Below are 18,522 nucleotides of genomic sequence, written 5' to 3'. Positions count from 1 at the left end.
CAAGCTAACTGCCGTTGCCAACAAACTGAAAAGCGGGCTAAGCGCTACCATCATTTCTAGTAGTGGATGTAATGCCCGAAAACAGCACGCGCGGTACGTACCGGCCAACTGGTGGGGCTAAAGCGGGCTAATTGCCACAAAGCTCTGTAATTGTTTGCAGCGTGTTACTGCGGTTTTGCCCAGACTGAAAAATATAAGAGGCTGGTGGCCATACGTTTCTAGGCGCTACAGTCTGGAACCGCGGGACCGCTACGATCGCAGGTTCGAATCCTGCCTCGGGCATGGATGTGTGTGATGTCCTTAGGTTAGTTAGGTTTAAGTAGTTCTAAGTTCTAGGGGACTGATGACTTCAGCAGTTAAGTCCCATAGTGCTCAGAGCCAGCTGTAAGAGGCTGGAAGAATGTCAGAGTGTCAAGTATCTAAGGATCCTGTAAAACATATGAAGAATACGAAATGTAACAATTCATTTGTGGTTACTACGCTCCAGCTTAAGGACTTTTTTTTTTAAAAAAAAGGAAGCTGATATTCATAGTAACACAATGATAATAAATATATCCAAATGTATTTTGCGTTCAAGCAAAAGAAAAAAATGTTTAACGAACTTGAAGACTGGAGCACCTACAAGATTATCTAGAAGAGGATTTCCAATGACGTAAACGTCAAAACAATTTAAGAACAACTTGTTAGCTCAAAAAAAAAAAAAGAATCTGCAACAGATGCTGCCGTGTCTGAAATTATCTGATAGAATATTTTTATAATATTTAATGAACTAAACTTGCTCTGTGTGCTATACAATTAAAAGGCGTACCAGTATTAAAAATAATTTAATCACAGGATAGAGAATCTGCAAAATGAATCAGTAAAATGTTTCTTATTAAAAAAAATGATAAATGCGTACCTAGTTTTTTTCCGATCCTGCATCGCGTTTTAGCATCTTCTGCGTTTTTCTGAATGAAATATTTATTTTCATTGATAAAAATAAGATAACTTAAAAACCGTCAGTATTTGTTCAGTGCCTCTTACTACAAACAATAAATAAAAAATATTGTTGTGGTTTTTTTATTAAAATACTTTTGTCGGAACAAAAAAGACTGAATAACTCGGAATTAGTTTATTGGCGCTTGGTCCGTTACTGATTTCCATTCTACGATTATCTTCAGTCTCAACAGTTCTAGCGTTCTAAAAATTCTGCAACGGTCAAGAATTACGAGTATTTACCGAATGTTAATACAAGAAACGTTGGCGGGAACATCCAGAAATGCTTCTCGGGTGGAGGACAATGCGAGCACCTCCGTCTCTCTCACACGAATTTCTTCTGTGGGCAGGACTGAAGGCAGTCACGCCCTGGACCCTGTTCCCGGTTGGCCACCCGTGGTATACGCCAAGACCGACGTGAGCTCACTCTAGATTGTGTGCTGATGTCCACCATTCATTGGTTTCTTCAATCAGTATCCACTACCAAGCTGTAAAAATATTATTGTACAAAAGATGGTGAATGCCTTGTTGCGGAACAGTGGAATACACACACTCTTGGAAATGGAAAAACGAACACATTGACACCGGTGTGTCAGACCCACCATACTTGCTCCGGACACTGCAAGAGGGCTGAACAAGCAATGATCACACGCACGGCACAGCGGACACACCAGGAACCGTGGTGTTGGCCGTCGAATGGCGCTAGCTGCGCAGCATTTGTGCACCGCCGCCGTCAGTGTCAGCCAGTTTGCCGTGGCATACGGAGCTCCATCGCAGTCTTTAACACTGGTAGCATGCCGCGACAGCGTGGACGTGAACCGTATGTGCAGTTGACGGACTTTGAGCGAGGGCGTATAGTGGGCATGCGGGAGGCCGGGTGGACGTACCGCCGAATTGCTCAACACGTGGGGCGTGAGGTCTCCACAGTACATCGATGTTGTCGCCAGTGGTCGGCGGAAGGTGCACGTGCCCGTCGACCTGAGACCGGACCGCAGCGACGCACGGATGCACGCCAAGACCGTAGGATCCTAGGCAGTGCCGTAGGGGACCGCACCGCCACTTCCCAGCAAATTAGGGACACTGTTGCTCCTGGGGTATCGGCGAGGACCATTCGCAACCGTCTCCATGAAGCTGGGCTACGGTCCCGCACACCGTTAGGCCGTCTTCCGCTCACGCCCCAACATCGTGCAGCCCGCCTCCAGTGGTGTCGCGACAGGCGTGAATGGAGGGACGAATGGAGACGTGTCGTCTTCAGCGATGAGAGTCGCTTCTGCCTTGGTGCCAATGATGGTCGTATGCGTGTTTGGCGCCGTGCAGGTGAGCGCCACAATCAGGACTGCATACGACCGAGGCACACAGGGCCAACACTCGGCATCATGGTGTGGGGAGCGATCTCCTACACTGGCCGTACACCACTGGTGATCGTCGAGGGGACACTGAATAGTGCACGGTACATCCAAACCGTCATCGAACCCATCGTTCTACCATTGCTAGACCGGCAAGGGAACTTGCTGTTCCAACAGGACAATGCACGTCCGCATGTATCCCGTGCCACCCAACGTGCTCTAGAAGGTGTAAGTCAACTACCCTGGCCAGCAAGATCTCCGGATCTGTCCCCCATTGAGCATGTTTGGGACTGGATGAAGCGTCGTCTCACGCGGTCTGCACGTCCAGCACGAACGCTGGTCCAACTGAGGCGCCAGGTGGAAATGGCATGGCAAGCCGTTCCACAGGACTACATCCAGCATCTCTACGATCGTCTCCATGGGAGAATAGCAGCCTGCATTGCTGCGAAAGGTGGATATACACTGTACTAGTGCCGACATTGTGCATGCTCAGTTGCCTGTGTCTATGTGCCTGTGGTTCTGTCAGTGTGATCATGTGATGTATCTGACCCCAGAAATGTGTCAATAAAGTTTCCCCTTCCTGGGACAATGAATTCACGGTGTTCTTATTTCAATTTCCAGGAGTGTATTTTCGCTCTTTATCTCACAAGATTAAGCTGCGAGAAAAATGTGTGAACCACATCAAGATTGATCTTACTGGCATATTTTGGATTACACTTCCGCCAATTGATGACACACAGAGTAGTACTGGCGATCGTAGTCGACATCACCAACGCTCGATAGCAGGTGATGCTGGATCCAGATATAACAATTCGATTCTGGGTGGGAGAGTAAATTAGAATCGTTAAAATTTGATCCACGCGAGATAGACGATGGGGACTGCGTTAGCATCCTCTCCTCTTTCCAAAATATCATGAAGAACCCAGCCGGATGGACATGCGCGTTTACTGGTCGCTTTTGGGATTCGTGGAGATGTGGCAGCTCCCGATCGAATCCTTCCGGTGGCTCAACAAAGAGGGCCCGTGCGCCGGCAAGCCTGAATGTGATTTTTAGGCGGTTTCCTAGATCCGATTACGTCAATATCAGGCTGGTATCCACATCGGGTGACATTTACACGATTCGCAAACTTTCAGAAAGCGCTCGCACACTTTCACGTAAGACAATATTTGACCAGTCGACTCAGGAAGCCGCATAGGATTAGCCGAGCGGTCTAAGGCGCTGCAGTCATGGACTGTGCGGCTGGTCCCGACGGAGGTTAGAGTCCTCCCTCGGGCATGGGTGTGTGTTTGTCCTTAGGATAATGTGGGTTAAGTAGTGAGTAAACTTAGGGACTGATGACCTTAGCAGTTAAGTCCCATAAGGTTTCACACACATTTGAACATTTGACTCAGGAAGTTGGGGTACATACACTCCTGGAAATGGAAAAAAAAACACATTGACACCGGTGTGTCAGACCCACCATACTTGCTCCGGACACTGCGAGAGGGCTGTACAAGCAATGATCACACGCACGGCACAGCGGACACACCAGGAACCGCGGTGTTGGCCGTCGAATGGCGCTAGCTGCGCAGCATTTGTGCACCGCCGCCGTCAGTGTCAGCCAGTTTGCCGTGGCATACGGAGCTCCATCGCAGTCTTTAACACTGGTAGCATGCCGCGACAGCGTGGACGTGAACCGTATGTGCAGTTGACGGACTTTGAGCGAGGGCGTATAGTGGGCATGCGGGAGGCCGGGTGGACGTACCGCCGAATTGCTCAACACGTGGGGCGTGAGGTCTCCACAGTACATCGATGTTGTCGCCAGTGGTCGGCGGAAGGTGCACGTGCCCGTCGACCTGGGACCGGACCGCAGCGACGCACGGATGCACGCAGTGCCGTAGGGGACCGCACCGCCACTTCCCAGCAAATTAGGGACACTGTTGCTCCTGGGGTATCGGCGAGGACCATTCGCAACCGTCTCCATGAAGCTGGGCTACGGTCCCGCACACCGTTAGGCCGTCTTCCGCTCACGCCCCAACATCGTGCAGCCCGCCTCCAGTGGTGTCGCGACAGGCGTGAATGGAGGGACGAATGGAGACGTGTCGTCTTCGGCGATGAGAGTCGCTTCTGCCTTGGTGCAAATGATGGTCGTATGCGTGTTTGGCGCCGTGGAGGTGAGCGCCACAATCAGGACTGCATACGACCGAGGCACACAGGGCCAACACCCGGCATAATGGTGTGGGGAGCGATCTCCTACACTGGCCGTACACCACTGGTGATCGTCGAGGGGACACTGAATAGTGCACGATACATCCAAACCGTCATCGAACCCATCGTTCTACCATTCCTAGACCGGCAAGGGAACTTGCTGTTCCAACAGGACAATGCACGTCCGCATGTATCCCGTGCCACCCAACGTGCTCTAGAAGGTGTAAGTCAACTACCCTGGCCAGCAAGATCTCCGGATCTGTCCCCCATTGAGCATGTTTGGGACTGGATGAAGCGTCGTCTCACGCGGTCTGCACGTCCAGCACGAACGCTGGTCCAACTGAGGCGCCAGGTGGAAATGGCATGGCAAGCCGTTCCACAGGACTACATCCAGCATCTCTACGATCGTCTCCATGGGAGAATAGGAGCCTGCATTGCTGCGAAAGGTGGATATACACTGTACTAGTGCCGACATTGTGCATGCTCAGTTGCCTGTGTCTATGTGCCTGTGGTTCTGTCAGTGTGATCATGTGTTGTATCTGACCCCAGAAATGTGTCAATAAAGTTTCCCCTTCCTGGGACAATGAATTCACGGTGTTCTTATTTCAATTTCCAGGAGTGTATTTTTCCGCCCCAGAGTAGGAAAGATCATTCGACCACCCACTACCACTAACAGTTGTAAGTAGCCTGTTTGTATGTTGGCAGCGCTATAGACTGTGTTAATATCGCCGACAGCGCTCTGCGCCCTCGGCAAGATATTCTGTGGCCGGACGGACTAGCAGTTAGCGAGTGGCTAGACATGTTCTTCTTTGTGGAGAGACTGTGTTGGTAGGACACGCAGTGTAAAGTAAGATGAAATTTGTTATAAGAAAATATGCAAGGAAAGGTATGATGATGGATGTATAGTTGATAATATTTGGATAGTGGAATTATTGACAACTATATAATTTTTGCTACTGGATGTCAAATGAATAAGGTAAAATTTTCTAAATACGTTGCTTTCTCTACAACAAAATCTTTCTTTTCCTAACCATATGCCTCCTAATAATTAGAGTCTATAGTAGTTAGAATCTTTTTGTTTAGCTGGCTGTTGTTTCTACTTACTGTAATTGCTGTAGTTCGTGCTATGAAGGCTTTTTGTGAGGTAAGTGACTTACGAAAAAGAATGGGATTTTCACTGTTGGGATTCGTGACTGAAATGAGTTTAGGCAATTAACAGAGTTGGAGGTAGTTTCAAATTTCTATAAGTTCATATTTTTTGATTTGTATTACTTTTAAGATTTTTTGCAATTCAGGGCCATACTTTTGTCTTAATTATTGGAAGTCATGTTTTCAATGTATGGCAGTCAGATTGCATTGGGCTTGTATATTGTGTGTAATAAATGAATAGGTTAATTTTAAGTGGCCTTTGTCAGGAAAAAATCTGTATGTCAGTGTTTAGTAACAAAATAATTAAAGAGTTAGTTTCACAGATCCAAATCCAATAATTAACATGACTACTCCTTGGGGATAGAGGAAAAAGTTCAGGAAAAAGAAAGTATCATGAAGACATGTGGTATTACTTCTGCTGGATGGTGGACGATCGACGACCCGTTGGTGTCATTCGAAACCTGTGCACTGCGTGACAGCAACCGACTTCACTTAATAATATTACACATAACGCTGTCCTGCGTAAGCAGTCTTTGCACCCATCCATAGGTACTGAAGTCTTTACTGATCTGAAGACCCAACGGAGAGTATAGTGCAGGTTTTGCACCTTGCCCCGTCGCTCACAACTGAGCGTGGGAGTGACTTCGACTACGATTTGCATAATGCTGTCTGTGCCCGCCACACCCAACTCTCGGTGACACAGAATTACATTTACGTCTTACTTGAAGTTCAGAGCCGTGCTGGCAGCCGCTTAAAGCTTCACCGAGAAGCGCGAGGCACTTACTTCTCTGCTGCTCGGCCGGCCTCCGAGAAACTACGACCCGTCAACCAGAGCGCGAGTGGCGCAAACTCTGCCGGAGTGAGTGCCGTCTCAGTCGGCCTGCCTCCTGCTGCCCCGCCTGCCCGACAGATAACTGGCTGGTGCTGGTCCCGAGCAGGGTGGACGCGTCGCCCGCCTGCCACGGAGGAAGAAAGGGGAGGCTGCGCCCACGCGATATCGCTCGCGCCCAATGGGACGTGACGTCACGAGACGTGGCACGGCGTGGCGCGGTTCCGTCTCCTCATAACGGCGGCCAGCGTCTCAATAATTCATTTCCCACTTTCTTGTCCCAGCGCTGTCACTTCCACAAGGCTCTGCGTTGCGAAAAGGCCATCTGCGTTACGATCCTGTCTGAGGAAGTTGGATAATGAAATGTGACTGGACTGATTCTGGACTCAGTCTTGCAGAAAATTGATACCGCGAGACCAGGAGCTGTGACAAGTAGGTGTCTTACACAGAATAGCAAATGGTTACACTCAGTGATATGCTTGACTGACTAAATCTGTTTACTCCATACTAGCTGAAAATCCCGGCGTTTCCGGGTTGTTTTTCTACTAAAACGAAAGGGAACATGGACTGCATTTGTAGTGTAATACTGGAAAAAATTCATTGAAAATACCCTTGAAGTTATGGAAGAGTTGTACAAAGAAATCGCGTAGTGTAGACTCTTTCATAGCTTCAAAGGTGTCTTCACGAAAACGGGAAATGAATTTTTTTCGGCACTACACTACAAACACAGTATCCAGATTAAGAAACATACTATGCAAAATACAAATTCTCTGTAATGTTTACTTAACTCATAATATGATTATAAACAATGTTTCTAGTACGTTGGGCGCAGCTGCTTCGCCGGTCTAGAATGCGATTTTGTAAACGCCTCTATGTCAACGCCTCTTCACAGCTCTATAGACGGTTACTGTTTCGCCTACAGCCGTAAGCGCTTCGCAGTTGAAAGCTGTCAAAAGCGCTGTCAGATGTCGTTGAATTCCTTAAGCTGACTGGACGCTAGGACTGTCTAAGTAGTAAAGAATGGATGTATTAAAACTTCCTGCATGATGAGGTTCTTTTTTCGCGCCTACCAGTGTATATGAGGTCGTATCTCCTGATTTAAGTGTCATAAAATAATATAGTTTTGTAGGTACATTCAGCGGCATATATGAATACTGTCTGCAAAGAGGTAATAAATTAAAAGTCATGCACAAGGCGGCTGTTTTTCACGCACTTCAGTGTTTATGACGTAGTATCTCTTGAACCATCTCTGGTACTATGGTATAATTTTGTAAGTACTCGTACATTTAGCGATATTTGCGAATACTGTCTGCGAATTTTACAGCGAATGATATTAGAAGCACAGAAGTAGTAAATTTCTACGTCATGCAAGATGCGATACTTTTTCATGCATCTCATTTTTTATGATGTCATATCTCCTGAACTATGATAGGTAGGTGGTTATTACGCCACAGAAATTGCTAGCAGTCAGTAAGGGCTACATGTGCCATTTTCGGTTAAAATCAGTCCAGTCTTTTAGGAGGAGATGTGGAACATATACTTTCATAGTATGTATGGATTCGTAACATCTTTCATCATTATCTTCATATCTGCAGCATGAAATACTTAAACTGGGAATGCAGTAAATGGTTCAAATGGCTCTGAGCACTATGGGACTCAACTGCTGTGGTCATAAGTCCCCTAGAACTTAGAACTACTTAAACCTAACTAACCTAAGGACATCACACACATCCATGCCCGAGGCAGGATTCGAACCTGCGACCGTAGCGGTCGTGCGGTTCCAGACTGTAGCGCCTTTAACCGCTCGGCCACTTCGGCCGGCTGGGAATGCAGTAAATATGCATCGAAAATTAGGTAAGAATTTGCGATGTATAATATCGTACTCACATCAATGTGCAAGGGTTTCAAAAAGATTCAACCAATTTCATGACGCTTTGTCTTTTACATGAATAAATGCAGAAACTTGTGGTGAATTTGAACTTAGGCACAGGACTACAGAGTTCTTTATCTATGACGGAAAAAAATGGAACACTCAAAAGACGTGGGTGGATGTAAATGTAACTTCGTTTTCCTACACACCACCTGCTGTTATGCAAATGATTAGAGCTGCAATTCTCTGTGCCACGTGGAACGGCCCACCTAAGTACTTTAGTGTTAGGTTCAAAATGGTTCAAATGGCTCTGAACACTATGGGACTTAACATCTGATGTCATCAGTTCCCTATAACGTAGAGCTACTTAAACCTAACTAACCTAAGGACATCACACACATCCATGCCCGAGCCAGGATTCGAACGTGCGACCGTAGCAGTAGCGCGGTTCCGGACTGAAGCGCCTAGAACCGCTCGGCCACCACGGCCGGCAGGCCTGTTAGGGTATGTAAAAGCCACTACCAGCATCGCTGAGTAATTACTGTGAAGGAGACGGGTATGTCGCAAACGCGTGTGAGACAGCGTTATCAGCACCTGACAGAGTTTGAAAGGAGCCTCATTGCGGCTGTCCACTTGGTCGGCTGGTCAAACTACGCAATGTCCAGAATGAGATTTTCACTCTGCAGCGGAGTGTGCGCTGATATGAAACTTCCTGGCAGATTAAAACTGTGTGCCCGACCGAGACTCGAACTCGGGACCTTTGCCTTCATATCAGCGCACTCTCCGCTGCAGAGTGAAAATCTCATTCTGGAAACAACCCCCAGGCTGTGGCTAAGCCATGTCTCCGCAATATCCTTTCTTTCAGGAGTGCTAGTTCTGCAAGGTTCGCAGGAGAGCTTCTGTAAAGTTTGGAAGGTAGGAGACGAGGTACTGGCAGAAGTGAAGCTGTGAGTACCGGGCGTGAGTCGTGCTTCGGTAGCTCAGTTGGTAGAGCACTTGCCCGCGAAAGGCAAAGGTCCCGAGTTCGAGTCTCGGTCGGGCACACAGTTTTAATCTGCCAGGAAGTTTCATATCAGCGCACACTCCGCTGCAGAGTGAAAATCTCATTCTGGAAACAACCCCCAGGCTGTGGCTAAGCCATGTCTCCGCAATATCCTTTCTTTCAGGAGTGCTAGTTCTGCAAGGTTCGCAGGAGAGCTTCTGTAAAGTTTGGAAGGTAGGAGACGAGGTACTGGCAGAAGTGAAGCTGTGAGTACCGGGCGTGAGTCGTGCTTCGGTAGCTCAGTTGGTAGAGCACTTGCCCGCGAAAGGCAAAGGTCCCGAGTTCGAGTCTCGGTCGGGCACACAGTTTTAATCTGCCAGGAAGTTTTACGCAATGTCCAGATTTGAGAGGAGGGAAGAGGGTGGGGGGACATTCGGATGTGACAGTGGCCCAATTAACTGCATAGCAACATGAGGACTGATACGGTCGTCAAAGTTCGGGTCGACCATATCTGACTGCCGTCACTTTGGATCACCATACTCTGCAATAAGATCACCGTAACCACTCCACAGCCGCGCCTGCCATCTGAGAATCAGTACCATTCTTAGGATACAGATAGCAAACAGACTATGGAATTACCGTTCTGTGCGTAGGCTGCCGTTAAGGCATAGACGGATGCGTTTGGAGTAATGCTTTGACCAGGAAGGATGGACTGCTGATGAAAGGCGTCGCATTACTTTCATCACTAAATCACGGTTCTGCTCTAACCCGGATGATGAGTATGGCAGCGATCTGGCGAGAAGTCCCATTCTCGTAGTGTTAAAGTTGGGAAGAACACACAGGAAACGTTGTGGGGAGGGTAAACCAAAGATTGCGTTTCATTGGGGAACACTTAGAAAATGTAACAAATCTACTAAAGAGACTGTCTGCTGCTGCACGGAGTGGGATCCTTACCAGACATGATTAACGGAGTACATCGAGAAAGTTTCAAAAGAACAGCACGTTTTGAATTATCGAGAAACAGGGGAGAGACTGTCACTGACATGATACGCGACATGGAGTGGCCATCATTAAAAGAAAGGCATTTCTCGTTGCTGCAGAATTTTCTCATGAAATTTAAATCACCAACTTTCTTGTCGGAAAGCGAAATTATTTTGTTGACGCAGGCCTACATAGGAAGAAACGATCATCAAATTAAGGAAATCAGAGCTCGCACGAAAAGATAGAACGTTTTTTCTTCGCACTTTTCGAGATGCAAATAATAGAGATCGTGAAGGTTGTTCGATGAACCCTCTGCCAGGCACTTAGGTGTGATTTGCGGAGTATCCATGACGTAGATATAGATGAGCACAGCCATCATACTGTGGGGAACCATCGTGTAATATTTGAGGTCGTAGCTGTTACTGATTGAGAGAACTACGACAGCACAACGGCACGACACGGAAATTCTGCGTCATCGTGTGTTACCTCTCATGCGAGTGTAACGTGGTTCAATGTTTGCATGGTACAATATTTGAACAGCACAATGCTCGACTACACATGGCACGTGTGTGTACTGTCTTCGTGATGTTAATGTACTCCCGTGGCCATAAAGACCCCCAGATCTGTTCCAGATAAGACTTCTATTGGACCAGCTCCGTCATAGAGCCAGTATCCAAAATATCGAGTAGCAGCTCTAACAGCTGTCGGCTAACATGCCTCAGGAGATTATTGAAAGGCTCTGTGACATCCGCATCAACCGAAACATTGCGTGCAATCAGATCAGAGTGGGTGCAGCAGTGTCATGTTGATGAATGAACTCATTCTGCCAAGTAGTTTGTAAATTTGACTCGATATTGTAATCGCTGGAACAACATCAGGCAGACTCTCAAATCGTGAAGTTCCATTTCATTTTCCCCTTCCCGTCTGAGTGCTTCAATGTTTTTGCCAGGTGTGTATATTCAGATTAAGCCTTAGCGCGCATTTTACGATGATTTTTAAGATCGCAGTTTTGATATGTATATGTCCGATGTGCCCTCCACCGGTCGGACGACAAACATCCAGACAGCAGAGGCGACACAGTAAATCCAGTATGTCTGTCTGCACTCCTCTTGCTATGTGCGGTCATAGTTCATTCAGAATTGTTTGAAGGGAAAGGATATAGGTGGAATATTACATATACATCACAATAAAAGAAACTACATTGACCACTTGAGATCTGCCTAAGATACCTAATGAGTAGGTACGGAATCGAACTGAGAAAAAATAAATTCGTGCACAACACACCAGTTGATTGGATACATTCTGAGACAGAAAAGAATCGTCAGTTCGGTGAAGGAAGGAAGTGTGGGATGGCAAAATTTGTAGGAGACTATGGCTTAGGCCTGGCTACAGTAGTCAGCTTCAAATGAAAGTAGATCGCAGCAATTATGCAGAGACCAATATGCTTGCTCAGGAGACAGTATGGTGGAAAACTGCATCAAACCATTCTTCGCCGGCCCGTCTGGCCGTGCGGTTCGAAGCGCTACAGTCTGGAACCACGCGACCGCTACGGTCGCAGGTTCGAATCTTGCCTTAGGCATGGATGTTTGTGATGTCCTTAGGTTAGTTAGGTTTAAGTAGTTCTAAGTTCTAGGGGACTGATGACCACAGCAGTTATGTCCCATAGTGCTCAGAGCCATTTGAACCATTCTTCAGACGGAGGACTACAGCACACATCGTGAGTTCAGGCGACTTTGGTGCAAGAAGAGATCCCTTATGGCTGATCTCGATCCACCAACGGGACCGTACTCTCGACGAAAAACACACCACCCAGTTGTATCTAAATTGCAACATTTGAAAGCAAAACTCCCTTTGCTGTTGTGTTATCTCCATCGATTTGACCCCCTTTGGGCGACGAAGGAAGGAACGACCCATCTAGCTGTACCTGGGCGCCCGTACTGGCTACCATATGAGCCCGCAGCTTGTAACTGTCGTCAACGTAATGTTTTAGTTTCAATGCGTAAGTTAAAATGCAAATAATGTTTTTAATTTCTTTCGTTTAGAAGATGAGGTCTTGTTAAATAAGATGACTCTGTATGTTAATGTGTAACATTTTAGACAACTTTCAATATGCTCAGCCGGCCGCGGTGGTCTAGCGGTTCTGGCGCTGCAGTCCGGAACCGCGGGACTGCTACGGTCGCAGGTTCGAATTCTGCCTCGGGCATGGGTGTGTGTGATGTCCTTAGGTTAGATAGGTTTAAGTAGTTCTAAGATCTAGGGGACTTATGACCTAAGATGTTGAGTCCCATAGTGCTCAGAGCCATTTGAACCATTTTTTTTTTCAATATGCTCAGAGTGTTTACACAGTGTGAAAATCATGTTGCGAGCAGCCAGCTGTCGTGAGGCACTAAAGGGAAAGTTAATAGCTTCTACCCTTAGCGTTTTAACAAGCTCAAACGTTATGAAGAAAATTACTGGTCCTATTGCCTCTTAAAGACATTGTCTTGGTTTTGCGATACTCTATTCTGCAATTAAGGTGGACTTCTGTCTAAAGCGGCAGCGCTTTGGTGTTTCGGAAAGTAAAATATGTTTTGAAACTTCCTGCCAGATTAAAACTGTATGCTGGACAGACACTCGAATCCATGACCTTTGCCTTTCGCCGACGAGTGCTCTACCGACTGAACTACCAAGCACGACTCACGACCTGTCCTCAAAGCTGTACTTCTGACAGTACGTCGTGTCCTACCTTCCAGACACTTCAGTGTGTCACCGTCTGTCAGTACAAACACAGCAAGCAATACATGCTGAAAGCTTTGTTTACCACAACTATGGCTTTATTATGTATGACGCTACGCTGGAGCGTCTTCTTCAACGAGTGACTCCCAAATATGGTTTATGACTAGGCAACAGTGCACTACATGTAATGGCACAATGGTTGATGTATGTAGATGAGTTGAAGACAATTTAAACCGCTGAAACTAGTCGTTTATACATGTATTTATTGCGATCTGAGACAACAGAACTTCTGAAATAAAAATATTGTATTTTTAAATTCAGAGCTCGCTCTTCTGTTGGCAATGTCAGCAATGTTAGGACCATATACTGCCATGTTATTTCTTGGAAGTAATTTGGAGTAAATGGATAGTCGTACATTATGCGTTAGATGAGTATGTGCCAAGCAAGATCGTAAGAGATGGAAAAGAGCCACCGTGGTACAACAACCGAGTTAGAAAACTGCTGCGGAAGCAAAGGGAACTTCACAGCAAACATAAACATAGCCAAAGCCTTGCAGACAAACAAAAATTACGCGAAGCGAAATGTAGTGTGAGGAGGGCTATGCGAGAGGCGTTCAATGAATTCGAAAGTAAAGTTCTATGTACTGACTTGGCAGAAAATCCTAAGATATTTTGGTCTTATGTCAAAGCGGTAGGTGGAGCAAAACAAAATGTCCAGACACTCTGTGACCAAAATGGTACTGAAACAGAGGATGACAGACTAAAGGCCGAAATACTAAATGTCTTTTTCCAAAGTTGTTTCACAGAGGAAGATTGCACTGTAGTTCCTTCTCTAGATTGTCGCACAAATGACAAAATGGTAGATATCGAAATAGACGACAGAGGGATAGAGAAACAATTAAAATCGCTCAAAAGAGGAAAGGCCTCTGGACTTGATGGGATACCAGTTCAATTTGACACAGAGCACGCGAAGGAACTTGCCCCCCTTCTTGCAGCGTTGTACCGTAGGTCTCTAGAAGAGCGTAGCGTTCCAAAAGATTGGAAAAGGGCACAGGTCATCCCCGTTTTCAGGAAGGGACGTCGAACAGATGTGCAGAACTATAGACCTATATCTCTAACGTCGATCAGTTGTAGAATTTTGGAACACGTATTGTGTTCGAGTATAATGACTTTTCTGGAGACGAGAAATCTAATCTGTAGGAATCAGCATGGGTTTAGAAAAAGACGGTCATGTGAAACCCAGCTCGCGCTATTCGTCCACGAGACTCAGAGGGCCATAGACACGGGTTCACAGGTAGATGCCGTGTTTCTTGACTTCCGCAAGGCGTTCGATACAGTTCCCCACAGTCGTTTAATAAACAAAGTAAGAGCATATGGACTATCAGACCAATTGTGTGATTGGATTGAAGAGTTCCTAGATAACAGGACGCAGCATGTTATTGTCAATGGAGAGAAGTCTTCCGAAGTAAGAGTGATTTCAGGTGTGCCGCAGAGGAGTGTCATAGGACCGTTGCTATTCACAATATACATAAATGACCTGGTGGATGACATCGGAAGTTCACTGAGGCTTTTTGCAGATGATGCTGTGGTGTATCGAGAGGTTGTAACAATGGAAAATTGTACTGAAATGCAGGAGGATCTGCAGCGAATTGACGCATGGTGCAGGGAATGGCAATTGAATCTCAATGTAGACAAGTGTAATGTGCTGCGAATACACAGAAAGATAGATCCTTTATCATTTAGCTACAAAATAGCAGGTCAGCAACTGGAAGCAGTTAATACCATAAATTATCTGGGAGTACGCATTAGGAGTGATTTAAAATGGAATGATCATATAATGTTGATTGTCGGTAAAGCAGATGCCAGACTGAGATTCATTGGAAGAATCCTAAGGAAATGCAATCCGAAAACAAAGGAAGTAGGTTACAGTACGCTTGTTCGCCCACTGCTTGAATACTGCTCAGCAGTGTGGGATCCGTACCAGATAGGGTTGATACAAGACATAGAGAAGATCCAACGGAGAGCAGCGCGCTTCGTTACAGGATCATTTAGTAATCGCGAAAGCGTTACGGAGATGATAGATAAACTCCAGTGGAAGACTCTGCAGGAGAGACGCTCAGTAGCTCGGTATGGGCTTTTGTCAAAGTTTCGAGAACATACCTTCACCGAAGAGTCAAGCAGTATATTGCTCCCTCCTACGTATATCTCGCGAAGAGACCATGAGTATAAAATCAGAGAGATTAGAGCCCACACAGAGGCATACCGACAATCCTTCTTTCCACGAACAATGCGAGACTGGAATAGAAGGGAGAACCGATAGAGGTACTGAAGGTACCCTCCGCCACACACCGTCAGGTGGCTTGCGGAGTATGGATGTAGATGTAGACGTAGATGTAGATGTAGATGTAGAATAGGCTGTAATTCACTCCCGTTTAACACCGACCAGCGTCAAAGTTATGTCCTTGGAAGGAACAACGTCTGTATTGGAAGGAATGATTTGAGTTGAAAAGCTCGAAGAATGATTCAACAGGACACTTGGCACATTCATATGGATAATATTCAATGCAGATTTATCAGACGTTTAGATTTACGGGGACGACAAGCAGAATTTTAGCTAGAGTATTCGAATTAACATGGTCGTAGATGGCATTACAAAATCATGGAGTTTAATACTACATGGACCATTAAGTCCACAACGCACAGATTACATGTTCTGCAATGCATTAAACAATCACCAACATGGCATTATTTACGCGGATACGTACATCGTTCCTCCGTTAAAAACATCCGATATACGCAGCCAGACAAAGGCTTACGTCAATTTCCTTTCCACGTCAGATATAACTCGAAATTAAGTAAATCCTTCGCTTTCTCAGGTTGATACACTTGATTGCAGCTTTTTATTGGTATGAACTGTCCAAATGTCGATTAGCAGCAATATTAATTATATTACTGCGTTAAGTGGCAAGGTTGTTCCATTCTGTATTGGTAGTAATGAGTGTGAGTATCACAAATCTGTGTTTCGATTTGATGAAAGTATTGTTTACCGTACAATTAAAACTTAATATCTCTACAGTACCACAGGGTTTTGACTTGGATACAAATATTTATGAAAAAATTTAGTGTATGTGTAAACTGACATTCGTTTTTTTATTCGTTTAAAGTAACTGGCTTTGTGTCAGTTTATGGGCAACTCGCCCGCCGCATTAACAATCTTCTTGATAGACAGTGCTTTAAGCGTTAACTGTTGTTTAGTTAAGCGAATGCTGCGGTGAACGATAAATTCGCCGTGCAAGTGATAATATTAAACGCTCCAATTTGAAAATTCTACTAAAAATACAATGTTTGAATTATTCGTCAGCTGTTCTCATCGACGCTTTCGCCTATCTATATTACACCGCTTGACAGTCTCTATCCAAGCAGAAACTACGACTAAACGCTTTTTCGCGACATTAAAAATAGTGAAAATTAAAAACATCTTTTTGTGGATGCACAGTATACCACACTGTAATATGGACATTATAAGTACTTCGAAGGAAGTATGGTCTCTTGCTCCACCTAATACCACAATACTCAATTCATGGCACTTAACTGTCGGAGTGAGTAATCCGTTTAACAGACTGTGTAGGAGAAAGCCCTTATTAAAGACCTCACTATTCCTTGGAACGAATCTGCAGACACATGTTGTTTCCTAGAACCGCCATTCAAGTAGTTAACGTAATTGTTGAGAACGATCTATGAATCACTGCTGACTCAATGAGCAGCTTTATTTTCACAATAGCGCTCACATCAGTAAATGAACCTCGTGAAGATTACGGCTAATTTCTGTCAACTGCAGAGAAGAAAACACCAGGATATTAAAGACGAAGGTATCAGTTGATCGTTTATTTTATTTGGCAAAAGCAGGGGAAGGGAGGACTGAAATGCTACCGTGGCCTTGCGACAGTGGTTATTCGTCTCCGCAGAGTGGAATACTCGCGCCTAGTAATGTACTGTTGCAACATTTAAATATGTTTCACTAGTTAAGAACACAAACGGAATTCAAAACTGTCCGTGAACTGTAAGTAGCACTGATGTAGCTCACATTCACGAGCACCGGAAGCTCTTTCTATGGAGAACGTATTTTCATATTTTAAACAGTAAGCAACTAGATTAGTTATTTGCTTATCTGCAAATAATCAGTTGCTTTACAGAAAAATTTTCTGTTCCATACACAATACTACAGCCGGCTGGGGCGGCCGAGCAGTTCTAGGCGCTACAGTCTGGAACCGCGCGACCGCTACGGTCGCAGGTTCGAATCCTGCCTCGGGCATGGATCTGTGTGATGTCCTTAGGTTAGTTAGGTTCAAGTAGTTCTAATTTCTAGGGGACTCATGACCTTAGAAGTTAAGTCCCATAGTGCTCAGAGCCATTTGAACCACAATAATACACAATAACAGTAGGATTGGATTTCACCAGACAAATTTGTTCCCAGAGCTGATCGAATGTGATTGCACTGTGCGAGGATCGACTTTTTCCTGCGACTTTGCTGTAATTAATTACTGTGCAACTTCGGTACGTGAGTGATAAATCCAATAAACGTGTACGATTACGTGTTGAGAAAAAGTACACATACATGCTAAAGAGCCAAATCACGTGTTTCCGCTGACCACGCCTGGCAAAAGTATGTGTATTTGTCAAAGTTTAGATGAAGCTTTCATGATGTTCTTACACCACCATAAGCCAATAAAGATTCTTCTGGCCTTCCCGCCTATTTTTATAGATTCAAGTTACCTTCACAATTTGCTTCAAACTGCCTTGCTGTCCAATATGTATCATATGTCAGAATCACCCATAATGTTTTTCCTGTGCATAGGATTTTACAGATTGATGTTGTTACGTGCAAGAGATTGTGAGAAACAAGAGAAAAAAATTTCTCGGAAAAGGTTTCATTCACATCACTCACTCACTCCATCTTCAGGCCACGAGTGGCCTACCGGACCGTCCGACCGCCATGTCATCCTCATGGAGGATGCTGATAGGAGGGGCGCGGGGTTAGCACACCGCTCTCCCGGTCGTCATGATAGTAGTCTTGACCGAAACCACTATTATTCGGTCGAGTAGCTCCTCAATTGGCATCACGAGGCTGAGTGCAGCCTGAAAACTGGCAACAGCGCATGGCGGCCAGGATGGTCACCCATCCAAGTGCCGACCACGACCGACAGCGCTTAACTTCGGTGATCTCACGGGAACCGGTGTAGCCACTGCGGCAAGGCCGTTGCCTTCATTCACATCAGCATATACATATGTTCTTTCTCGTTGCGGAAAAAGTCGCTGTTGATTGAGACATCTTCTCATGGATATTTCCTCACGGAATTCATGAATGGCGTGTAATCAGCATACATTTTACTACTTTCGCTGGCGTAGTTTATAATGTGAAAAGTATAATCCGAAAGATATGAGTTTTAGTCTTAGAAAATATTTTCCTTTGGCGATCAGTGCATCCTCTA

At 45.5% G+C, this 18,522-nt stretch overlaps 1 protein-coding gene and 1 pseudogene across 1 annotated transcript in view; both read right to left on the bottom strand.

The window, feature by feature from the left end:
• Positions 1–18,522, bottom strand: part of LOC126188497 (nephrin-like) — a 758,389-nt gene that overhangs the window by 711,054 nt on the left and 28,813 nt on the right. The gene's annotated exons all lie outside the window — the stretch shown is intronic.
• Positions 18,178–18,295, bottom strand: LOC126189183 (5S ribosomal RNA; annotated as a pseudogene).

Source organism: Schistocerca cancellata, chromosome 5 (genome assembly GCF_023864275.1).
Source record: "Schistocerca cancellata isolate TAMUIC-IGC-003103 chromosome 5, iqSchCanc2.1, whole genome shotgun sequence".
Taxonomy (NCBI): Eukaryota; Metazoa; Arthropoda; class Insecta; order Orthoptera; family Acrididae; genus Schistocerca; species Schistocerca cancellata.
The sequence above is the reverse complement of the archived record's forward strand: the minus strand, read 5'-3'. Positions and strand labels throughout refer to the sequence as shown.